The following is a 12,417-nucleotide window of genomic DNA, read 5'->3' on the forward strand; positions in this document are numbered from 1 at the left end:
CTTCCTGCTCTCCCCTCGCTCCTAACAGACTCTGCTGTACGTGGCAAGTCAGGTCCCGTCTCTCTCTCTCGTTTTCACCCCAAGAAAAGCAGCGGCTTCTATCCAAAGCCACCTCTCTGCTGCCTTCACCTCCTACCAACCCTCCTTTGCACACAATGCTCCAGCCTCCTTGCTGTCTCTCCAACAAAACAGGCATGCTCGACCCCAGGGCCTTTGCACTGGCTGTTCCCTCCATCTGACATCATCTTCCCCCAGGCACCCACATAGCCCATCCCCTTGATCCTGTTCCCTTTTGGCTCATAAAATCCATTACCCTGGAACCCACCCTGGCCACCCGCATCCCGTGCCCCCTGTGCCACTCTCCTTATTCTCCCAGAGCCCAAGGCACCTTGTCGCACACTACATGGCTCACCCAGCTGTCACCCACGGCACCTTGTCGCACACTACATAGCTCACTCAGCTGTCACCACGTGGTTTGCTGCCTCACTCCTAGGCACTGGGAGTTCTTTCTTCCACTTTGCTCTGGGATGGATCCCCAGGACCACCAGGATACAACCAGGCCTGGTAGTTATTGAGTGACAAAATCATTTGTCTTGCTTGGGAGAAAACATATGCAAGCCAGACAGCGATAAAGGGCTAATATGCAAATTATCTAAGGAACTCAAACAAGAGAATAGCGAGAAAACAAAGAATCTGATTTTTTAAAGACCTGGGCAGTGGTGGCTGCTTGGCCTGGCCATTGGGATGTCCACATCCCCCAGCAGAGTGCCTGGCTTTGGTGCCTGCTCTGCTTCGGACTCCAGGGTGATGCAGAGCCTGGGAGGCAGCAGTGCCAGCTCGGGATCCGGGTTCCCGCCAGCCTATGGGAGGCTCCAGTTGCATTCCCGGCTCCCCGCCTTGGTCCAGTGCAGCCATTAGGGGCAGCTGGGGAGTGAACCAGCAGGTAGGACCTCTCTCTCTCTCTCTCCCCCCTCCCCCTCCCCCCATCTCTCTCTCTCTCTCTCCCTGTCTCTTCCTGTCTCTCTCTCTCTCTCGCTGTCTCTCTCTCTGCATGCCTTAAATAAGTAATTGGTCTTTAAGGGCAAAGGATGCGGCAGGCATTGAGCACAGCAGTTCCGATGCTGCTTGGTTCGCCTTCATCCCAAACGGGAGTGCTGCGGTCCAGTCCCGGCCCCACGCCCGATTCCAGCTTCCTGCTAACATGCCCCCGGGAGGCAACAGCTGATGGCTCAAGGTCCCCACCATTCACGTGCGAGACCTGGATTGAGCTCCTGGCTCCTGCTTAGAGCCAGTGTTATGGCAGGCAGATCGGAACTTGGCCATCTGTCTGTCTGTCTCTGCTTTTGAAATCAAATAAATAATTGAGAAATTAAAAAAAGAGCAAAGGACCTGGACAGACATAGCTCAAAGCAGACATACAATGGCCAGCAGGCTTGTGAAAAAGTGCTGACTCTCACTGGTCATCAGAGAAATGCAAACGAACACCACAAAAAAAAAAAAAAAGAAGAAGTCAAAGAGCTCCTGTTGCCCAAAAGGCAGAGGTTTGTGAGTGTCAGCAAAGATGCACAGGAAAGCGAGCGCTGGGGCACTGCTGGTACGAGGCAAGGCAGCCGCAGTCCCGGAAATCAGCCCCGACGTCCTCGGAGAACCTGAGCACAGGCGCACCATGGACTCGGCACGTGTGGGGATCGCCCCAGAGGCAGAGACACGGGGGATTCTGTCATGTGTGACAACACGGGCGGAACACGCGGTCACTCACTGGTGAAACAAGGCAGCCACCGAAAGACGGACACGGCACCATGTCACCTCCGCGTGGCACCCGAACCAACCGAACCCAGGAGCCCACGGTGCAGGGAGTGGACGGGGCCACCCGAGGCTGTGGGGAGGGGGCATTGGCCCAAGGACGCCAGCTTCGGTTGGGCAAGAGGAGTGGGCTGTCGGGGCTCTGTCGCATGGCTTGGTCACCGCGGTTAATGGCAATGCATCATGTGCTTTCCTTCGGCAGCAGTAAGAGGATCCATTTCAAACGCTCTCAAAACCAAAAATAAATGTCTGGGGGGGCAGATTAGTTAAGTAGCTCTATTGAATCATTCCACAGACTGTACACCTAGAATCACACTTTCGTACCCCAGAAATACGTGCACTGTGTCAATTTACAATAGAACACACCCATCGTTCCTGCCTGAGAGGCTTACTTAGAAAAGCAAATATGCAGCCGAAAAACTGGGTTGTTGCGTTCACAGAATTCCCCGGGGGCCACGTCTGCGGGCTCAGACTCAGTTCTCAAAGACCAGACGCATCAGCCAGGGCCAGGGCACCTGCCAAAATGAATGTGTCTTGTGAGAATCCCAGGGGAAGGACCCGGACATCTGAGCTTTAACCTCCACCTCCCGGAAAGATCTAAGAGTAAGACGACCTGGGCGTTTGTGAATTCTGGAGGGCAGAAGAGAGGACACAGTGGTTGTGCTGCCCCCTAGCGGCAGCTCCGCGCACAAACAGCCCGGAGGCCGCCGACCCCATTGCTGCCCGCCTCCTGTTTTCTGGATGTAGAAATGGGGTCCCAGCCAAGGGAAGGGACTTGCCCAAGGCCTCAGCGGGAGACCGGGAGAGGGCCAGGCCTACAGTTCTCTGTGTCTTTTCTGAGCGTATTACTTAAGCTGATGCCTGTAAGAACCATCGCCCAACCCCAAGCAGGGGCTCCATTTGTCCCCAGTCAGCTCCTGCCTCTCATTGGCCACAAGGACCTTTCTCGGGCACACTCACGGCCCTGTCGCTCTGAGTTGCCCTCTGGTGGGGCCCAGACTCTTCCCAGGACGTGGGCAACTGGGGCTCCCTGCTCTGGCCAGCTCCTCACCTCCAGGCCTCTGTCTGGGCCTCGCTTTCCCCGACCTGTTCCCCTGGGTGACCCCAGTTACTTGTCACAAGTCCCATACCTGCTCTCCCTGGAGCTAGCCCTCCAGGGCCCTGGCCTCATTCCCTGTCACCTGCAGGCGGCTCCATGCCTACCACCCCCACATCTCCCTCCCCTCCTCTCGTAGACCACACCCACCAGGACCCGCATACCCTGGTCCTTCCCCAGGGCTGCCCAGGGCGCAGCACGCCGGCCGAAGCGGCTATTTGGGAGCTGAACCAACGGAAGGAAGACCTTTCTCTCTCTCTCTCTTTCTCACTGTCTAACTCTGTCAAAAAAAAAAAAAAAGAAAAAGAAAAAGAAAAAAGAAAAAAAAGGTACACTCCCAGGGCTGGAGTCACATTCTAGCTTGTTCTAGAGAATGCATCTTGTGCCCCTTCCGCAGGGAGAACTCCGGGGCAGGGACCAACCCTCTGGAGCGGAGAGGCACTGGCAGAGTCCCCCGGAGCCTGTCAAACCCCGACTGCTGGGCCCCCACCGCGCCGATGCACCGGGTCTGGAGCAGAGCTCCAAAGTGTCCATTTCTACGGGACCACACACCGGAATCCACTGTCCTAGGGAATTCTGCGGCTGAGGACAAAGAAGCCCGGGCCCTGGCATGGCCCTGTGGACCACAGCTGCCATGCCGACCTGTGTGGCTCAGCCTGGGAGAAGACTCTTTCCTTCCCTCTGTCACTTCTGCTGGGCATCTGTCACACTGGCCTAACCTTCCACCCTGACATAGCTGGGCTTCTGTCACTTGCCACCAGGAGTCCTCAGAGACTCATAGCCTAATGTCAGCACATGGAGTTTCTCTGCTCTTCTCGGCTTCCCCTAAGCCCCATTTGTTCATCCTGCCTGGTCCTGGCCAAGACTCTAGAAGGGCTTCTGTGTAGGCAGGAAGCCCCAGGAAGGGGCGGAGGAGTGGAGCCGCCCACTCTCCTATTCTGTGAACACTGAGATCATGATGCGTTCAGAGACCGCCGGGGCCCCCTGAATATCAGGCCCGGCCTTTGAACATAGCATCCACGGGTCTGGAGACAGCCCAGGCACCTGCCCCCTTGTGGGTGGGCTCCACTTGCGGTGTTTCCCTGGCTGTGGGTGCAGCCGGACACTGTGGAGGCAGAGGGGGTGGGGAACACGCGTGGGCTCAGGGTCTGGCTGCTCGTGGGACAGCATCATCTTTTCTTCTAACATGAACACATGTTAGAGGGACCGCTATCCCGCGTGGTCAGCTAGGGACCTGGGCTTATTCTTCCTTGTGGCTCTGCCATCCCCTAAACCGAGTTCCTATCCTGCAGAAAACAGACTCAGGGGAACTGTGCGTATGGAATTCAGGGATTCATGAACTTGAAAGGAAAAATACGACCTCTTTATGTACACTAATCTCTGACATGCAACACTGCCGTCTGTTACGCACAGGACAATAAATAAAGCCGTAATACTTTTGTGCTGCCAATGGCCGTCACATTGGAGCTACTGCAGACATCTCGAGATACTGTGTGTGCTGTCAGCACCGGGACATCTCGGGGGTTAGACAGCTCTCCTTGTTCCAAGTTTCAGTGACTGCATCCTGATACTTTGTTTCCTTTGTAACTTCATGTGTTCTAGTTCATCCATTTCAAGTTAATGGTCAGAGAAGAAAACCAGACTTGCCCAGCTGTTCACGGGCGGTGTGGCTCATGAAGAAAAGCAAGGGAGCCTGTCCTAGGGCCTGGAAGTCCTCCCCCGGGTCGTCTTCCTGCGTGGTGTGGTCTGAGTGACTCACGTGTTGTCCCCTCCCCAGGGATTCGAGGTCTTCTGCGTCTGGGTTCAGACTGGGTGGAGAAGCTCACCTGCTTCTTAAGGCCCTGGCTAGCAGTGACCCTCGCAGTCCTGCTCAGATGCCACTGGCTCAGTCCCATGATCGTCCCTGAATGCAAGGGACGCTGGGAAGTGTGGTATCCGGCTGCGCAGGTATCTTGCAGAGACAGCTCCACTGTGGAGTCTTTCTCATAGTATAACAAGGAAGCTCTCTTTACAAACCTGTTTGACCCGCTCAGCCGGCTAACTAGCGCTCTCCATTCTGTCTGAATGCAACACCCCTGCACCGGCCTGGTGATGCTCACGGCGGGGGCGGGGCGGCCTCTCTCCGGCTTCCCTGCCGCCTCGGGCTAGCTGTCACCTAATAGCATGCTGGAGCCCCTGTGTGCCAGCCGCTTTCCTTATTGTGATGTTATTGAATTCGATATGCCATGCGCTGATGAAATATGGGCACAAAAGGAAGAGACCTGTTTTATGAACCACCTACAAAGACTAGTTACTTTTAAAAAAATTTAAATTAGGTGTGGAAGAAACAAGTACAAAAAAGATCTGGACAAAAGTAACCCTTGAGAATGTAGGGGCATTTTGCACTCAAACTGCCACACAGGGTCTTCAGTTCCTTGCTCTAGCTTTAAAAAAAGAAAACTTGATTTTTTTGAAAGGGAGAGAGCGAGCGAGAAACACTCCCATCTGCTGGTTCAGTAATCAAATACTTATAATGGGGGCCGGCACTATGGCGCAGGGGGTTAACGCTCTGGCCTGAAGCACTGGCATCCCATATGGGCACCTGTTCTAGTCCCAGATGCTCCACTTCCAATCCAGCTCTCTGCTATGGCCTGGGAAAGCAGTAGAAGATGGCCCAAGCCCTTGGGCTCCTGCACCCATGTGGGAGACCCGGAAGAAGCTCCTGGCTCCTGGCTTCAGATCAGCACGCTCCGGCCATTGCAGCCATTTGGGGAGTGAGCCGTCAGATGGAAGACAGACAGACCGACCAACCGACCTGCCTTCCTCCCTCCCTCTCTCTGCCTCTCCTCTCTCTGTGTAACTCTTTCAAATAAATAAATAAATAAATAAATAAATAAATAAATAAATAAATAAATAAATAAATAAAAAAAAAAAAATACTTGTAATGGCCAGGGCTGGACCAGGCAAATGCTGGGAGCCAGGAAAGAATCCAGCTCAGGGCTGCCATGTGGGCGGGAGGAACCGAATTACCTGGGCCTCATCACTGCATTAGCAGGGAGCTGGAGCCAGGACCAGAGCTGGGGATGACACCAGGCACTCCAGTGTGGATGTGGGCCGCTCAGCGAGTGTCTTAACTGCTAGGCCTGATGCCTGCTCTCTTGTTCCACTTTCAATAAAACAGATTTAGAACTAAGAACATAGATTCTGGGGCCAGCGCTATGACGTAGTGCGTGAAGCCACCACCCGTGTCATCGACATCCCACATGGGTGCCGGTTCAAGTCCTGGCTGCTCCATTTCCAATCCAGCTGTTAAAGCTTTTCTAACTGTCCAACCGCTGGTCCCAACGAGCTGGATACGTGAGCCTTGACAGGATTCCTCCTCCCACTCCCATTTCATGGTGACTAGATCGAGGCCTAGGATGACAGCGGGCTGGAGCCAAGGCTCAGCACCAGCCAGCCTTGTTGCAAAGCCTGTGCTCCTTCCCCTCTCCACCCAGTCCTGCTCTCCGCTAACAGAGGTGCCCTGCACCTGGGCTGTCCGAGCAGCAGCCAGAAGCCACAGGCGCTACCCAGCGCTTGCCATGAATGTGTAAATGTAGCTTAATCCGAGTGAGAATGACCGGTACCACAAATGGCCACCTGTGGCGAGCAGCTCCCAGGCTGCACAGCACAGCACTGCTTTCTTCTCGTGAACGTCTCTGCCTTGGCCGCCTCGAGCCATTGGTGCCTCCTCAAATACAAGCCCCGCTCCTCTTGATGTCAATGTAAGTATGGGGACTGGGGAACTGAGGGCCGGGCCTCTGGCTGCAGCGGTTGAGCCAACTGCTTTCTGGGCCAGCAGCAGCCTGGCTCCCAGCGGCAGGAAGTGCCACCCCCAGTGCCACCCCCAACAGCCAGAGTTCAGCAGATCTGACACCCCAGGGAAGCCCAGCTTTGGACAAACTGCCACGGCCTCCCACGTCCCGCCTTCCTCTTCTGCAGGGTGGCCCTGCCGTGAGGAGTAAATGAATGATGCCTCTCGGACCCTCGGACCCTCGGAGTGCCCCTCAGTGCAGACCAAAGGAGCAGAGGGGGAACATGGACTTGGCAATGCGGAGGGAAGAGCCATCCCACCGCCCCGTGGGGATGCCGACACTGTAGAGCAGGGCTTTAACCCGCTGCACCACAGCGCTGGCTCCCTTGAAGAGAGTCTTTTAAGGCCGGCGCCGCGGCTCACTAGGCTAATCCTCCACCTTGCAGCACCGGCACACAGGGTTCTAGTCCCGGTCAGGGCACTGGATTCTGTCCCAGTTGCCCCTCTTCCAGGCCAGCTCTCTGCTGTGGCCCAGGAGTGCAGTGGAGGATGGCCCAAGTGCTTGGGCCCTGCACCCCATGGGAGACCAGGAGAAGAACCTGGCTCCTGGCTTCGGATCAGCGCAATGAGCCGGCCACAGCACACTGGCTGTGGCGGCCATTGGAGGGTGAACCAACGGCAAAGGAGGACCTTTCTCTCTGTCTCTCTCTCACTGTCCACTCTGCCTGTCAAAAAAAAAAAAAAAAGTCTTTAAAAAGTGTTTCATTAAGAAAATTCTCAACCGCACAAGAAAGTAGTGAGAACGGTTGAATAAGCTCCTGTGCACCGATCAGTTAGATTTTTAAATTATTAGCCGAGTAAAGGCAGTCAGAGCACCATTAATCCAAAGACATCCAAAGGCTGCAGGGATGGTCAGCAGCTTGGACAAAATGGTCACAGAGGCGTGGGAGGACTCCAGCCCCAGCCGGGACCCAACCCTCAGAGACGGGTTCACGTTCAGACAGCTGTTATTCACCCCCAGATGAGATCCTTCTCAGCCCGGAACAGTGGGGCCCCCGTGCGGGGCTTGGCTCGGGTGCTTGTCCGGCGATACTCAAGGTTCCATCTCCCCGTGTCCCCCAAGTCCTGTGGTTTGTCTTCCAGTGCTCAGAACATTCTAGGAGGTCCCTGAATCCTACCAATACCGTTCTTTAAATAAGAAAGAGGCCGCTTTTCATTCCTTGCAGTCCAGATCCCTGAACGACAATCAGGCTTCAGAAACACCACTGCTGCCATCTCCGAGGAGCTGGCACGGTTCGTGCCCTGGCTTTGTTCAAATGACCTGTTCTTTCAGGGAAGAGACCAGAGCGATCTTAGCAGGGAGAAGGCTTGCACCCTCCGGCCTTCTGGAAAACTACTGAGCTACATTCTAAGTATAAAAATCAATCCCTTAGGGTTCCAGCAGGCCTGGGGACCCTGCAGGGTGGAAAGGGGGAGAAGAAATTAATTGGGTGGAGACAGTGCTCACGGTTGCTGGGCGCTGCTCAGGTGGGACGGCTCTGCACGCTGTTAGGCAAAGGCAAGGAATTGAAGCTTAGAGACAGAAGTCACTTCCCAAGGCAGAACCTGGGTCTGGCTCAACGAGAAGCCCATGTTCTTTCTTTTAAAAAAAAAATTATTTAATTTATTTGAAAGGCAGAGAGACAGAAAGATAACTCCTATTTGCTGGTTCATTCCCCAGATGCCTGCAATAGCCATAGTTTGGCCAGGTCAAAGCTAGGAGCAAGAAATTCCATCCAGGTCTCCCACATGGGTGGCAGGGACCCAAGTTGAGCCATCACCTGCTGTTTGCAGGGTGCACATCAGCAGGTAAGCAGAACAGGGAGTGGAGCTGGGGCCCCAACATGGGGTGTGGGCGTCCCAAGGGCTTCCGTGGCCACAATGCCAGATGCCACCTCTCCAATTTCCTTCTTGGTGGCTACTCTACCACAGGTGGCCTTAGATGAGTTTTCTCGCTCGCTCCCTCCCATTCTGAGCCTCAGTTTCTTCTCGCTGACAATGTCCTGGCAAGGCCTGCCTGACTCGGGAAGTTGTCCGAAGGGCCGAGGCTCACAGGGACATGAAGTGCTTCGAAGGGCGTCCAGGGCCCAGCCGGGGACTGGGACTCTTTTTTGCTATCTTTAGAGCTGGCAACCCTGGGGCTCCGGAAGATGAAAATCCAAGGCCCCATCGAGGGCTCCCAGATCTGTCTCTGGCATCGCAAGGCAGAGGAAAATCACCAGGTTCCCAAGGAGGAAGGAGGGGCAGAGGCCGAGGGAGGGGGCGCTGCAGCGGGGGCACCTTGAGGTGTTGCTGTTTTTGGTGACTGCTCAGCTGACGGCTTTGCGAGCTGAGAACACACATCCACAAACTCTAACCTCCTCTGGCTTAAAATAGAACCACTGAACCCAAAATGCCAAGCGCAGGGCAGAGTCACCTGCCTGGCAGGGCCAGACAGCTCCCCCGTGACCCTGACAATTCCCTCCCTCTGTAGGCACACTTGACAAAGTGCCTCTCAGCTGTGTGTCACAGGATCCTCACAAGGGTGGCAGAACACACCAGCCCAGGAGCCTTAGCCCCATCTCAGAGATGCACAAAGTGAGGGCCAGAGAAGCCGCAGGAGGGTGACAAAGCCAGCAGCGCCTTCCTGGCAAGGATCAGGGCCTAGGGAGCCAGGTGGCTCGAGTTCAAGGCCTGGCTCGGTCACAGCCTGGCTGTGGGGACCAGCAAGTCAAGTCTGCCATTCTGTTTCTAGGACGGTAACAGGCAGGCTCTGTGAGTGACGGCTGCAATGGCGCCCAGCGTGGACCCGGCAGCTTCAGCCTTGCCCCTGTGCCCAGAAAAAGAATCCTCGGGGGTCGGCACTGTGGCATAGCGGGTACAGCTGCCACCTGTAGTGCCGGCATCCCATACAGATGCTGGTTCAAGTCCTGGCTGTTCCACTTCTGATCCAGCTCTCTGCTATGGCCCAGGAAAGCAGAAGATGGCCCAAGTCCTTGGGCCCCTGGCTTCAGATTGGCACAGCTCCAGCTGTAGAAGCCATTTGGGGAGCAGGCCAGTGGATGGAAGATCTCTCTCTCTCTGCCTCTCTGTAACTCTGCCTTTCATATCAATAAATAAATCTTAAAAAAAAAAAAAAGAATCCTCAGCCTCTGCAGGCAGACAGGAAGGAGGAGCATCAGGGAGGGCACCTGCCGGGGGGCGGGGGGGGGGGGGACAGCTGAACGTGACACTCCATAGCCCTATGCTCCACAGCGTAGTCCTATGAGGGAGGCCTCACTGTTCCCCATGTCTCAGATGGGGAAACCAAGGGACGCAGAAGCATTCAGTCCAGTTAGAAAGTGGAGGAGCTGGGATTCGAACCCAGGTCTCATGGGCCCATCCGTGTTCATGACCAGGCCCTCACTAACTCTGCCCTGAGTGGGCCCTTCCCTCCCCCTAGAACAGGCTGCTGCCCCAGCCCCAGGGTCCTGACAGCCCATCTCGGGCCCTTCTTGGCTGGAGGTCCTCGGTGCCCCCCTGCGAGGCTCCAGCCCAGGTTCCTGCTCTTCCGACAGCTGAGCGAAAACCAGAGAAGCAAACTTGCTGACGCCATTGGTAAAGCGAGCAGAGCAGCCGCGCCAGCACTCGCCGGCAGCGTCCTGCCTCTGGGCACTGAGCTCTCCCCCTCTCCTTGGGTGAAGAGGCTCTCAGTGAAGAAGAGGGAGCCGATCAGGGTGGGTACAGGCTGGTGTCCTTACAGGCCTGCGCACCCACACACGTGTGGTTTCTGGAATCGTGCCTGAGGCGTCTAGGCGAGTCCTGCAGGTCACGAGCTGCTCCCAGGGCCTCTCGTCTCCTGGCCCACGACATCCTCACAAGTTATCAGGTTCCTGCTGCTGTGATAAACCGTCAGAAATGGAGCAGCCAAAGCCACAGGCATCATCTTCCACGTCTGTAGGGTGGGGGTCTACACAGGTCTCCCTGGGCGAAAAATCAGGGGCTGGCGGCACTCCGCTCCTTTCTGGCTCCTTGCCTTTTCCAGACGCCAGAAGTCACCCACTTTCCCCATCCTGTGTCCCCTTCCCCCACCCTCGGCACCGGCAGCGTTAGGCAGAGTCCGTCTGTTGCTGGCTCCCTGGTTCTCACCGCTGCTTCCCTCTTCCAATTACAAAGACCCCCGCCATCACACTGGACCCACCCAGGGTGTCCAGGATGACCTCTGATCCTGAGGTCAGCTAATTAGCAAGCTTCACTCCTGCTGTGACCTTGGTTCTCCTTTGCAATGAAACCCAACAGTCCCAGGGATAGGGCAGGGCAACTTCCAGGAGTACTTTTCTGCCTACCACAACCTCTTATGGGACAGGGACTTTTTAACCCCATTGGAACTGATGGGGAAACCGAGGCATCTCAAGTTCACGCACAGTAAGCAGCATGGACTGCGAGCCCACCCAGCTGGGGTCCAGAGTCCATGCATGTCAATTCCACCTGCCCCAGCTACTCATTTGTCCCCAGCCATCAGGCACATGCTCTGTGCTGGGTCCAGGTGCTGGGGGACAGAGGGGTGACCAAAATTCAATCCCAGTCTTCAAGGAGGAACCCAGATACGGAATTGGAGAATTACACTGCAGTGGGAGGAATGCGAGATGGCAGGAGCCCAGAGGCCTCCAGGAGCCCAGAGGAGGCCAGCTGGGGAGGAGGAGTCGGGAAAGGCGATATGGAAGGAGGCTGAGTGAGGGTGGCTTTGACCAGCTGTGTCTCCCACAGAAAGCTGTTGGGATGATGAAATGCGCTAAGACATGTTAAGTGCTACAGCTGGTGCTGGCCTCAGGCAAGCACGCGATTACTGTGGCTGTTGAATGGGCTGGGGAGAAGGCTGTTTGAAGCCAATCAGGGGTTGATGCAAGGAGTGGGAATTTTAGCATGGCCGGAGCAAAACAGTGCCAAGGGCCTGTGGGGGAGAAGCTGGAGCTGCCTTGGCAGAGGGGGGCTGGTGGTGGGGGGACATGACGCAAGCCAAGACTGCAGCAGGGAACTGGGAAGGCTGGGAGCCCCCATAGCTGAGGTGAGGCTGCCTGCGGCTCTGCCCGCATCTCCTGGCAGACCTGCCCAGGACTCTGCAAAGGGTGCTGGGTGCTGGGGTCAGGAGTAGACCCCTCAAAGGGTACGAGTCAATGGAAGGCCCCCCAGATACCCAGCGGATCAGCCCAAGGACCAGGAGCCACCCTGAGTCCTGTCCTACGCCATCAGCAATTCCTACTGCTCCACCAACCTGGGTTTCTGCAGTGACAGAAGATCCCTGGCTCTCAGCGGCTCAACACACAGAAGCTCCGAATGGGCGGCCCTGACGGTGGCCGCCGTGCCATGTGTCATCCGGGCGCCCAAGCTCCTTCCACCTTGGGGCTCTGCCCTTGTACTAAAGACTAGGTCTGGGCAATGGCCGGCAGGTGTGGAGAGCACACATCCCATTGGCTGCAGCTTGGTCACGTGGCCCCTTCCAAGGCCACACTGCCGACTGTGCACCCAGCCCGTCCTCCCAAACTATCCCAGGTACCCTCACTTCTCTCCAGCTCCAGTACCATGCATGCCCCCAGCCCAGGCCACCCTCAGCGGGCACTGGAAGCACTTTCTCTTTCCACAAGCCCTTTGAAAGAGAGGAGAGGGGAGGGGGGGAGGAAGAGGAGATGGGAGGGGTGGGGAGGGAGAAAACAGGAGAGAAAGAGATCATTGATGTGTGTGCGGGTCCTTC

The sequence above is a fragment of the Lepus europaeus genome, chromosome 10 (assembly GCF_033115175.1).
Source record: "Lepus europaeus isolate LE1 chromosome 10, mLepTim1.pri, whole genome shotgun sequence".
Lineage (NCBI taxonomy): Eukaryota > Metazoa > Chordata > Mammalia > Lagomorpha > Leporidae > Lepus > Lepus europaeus.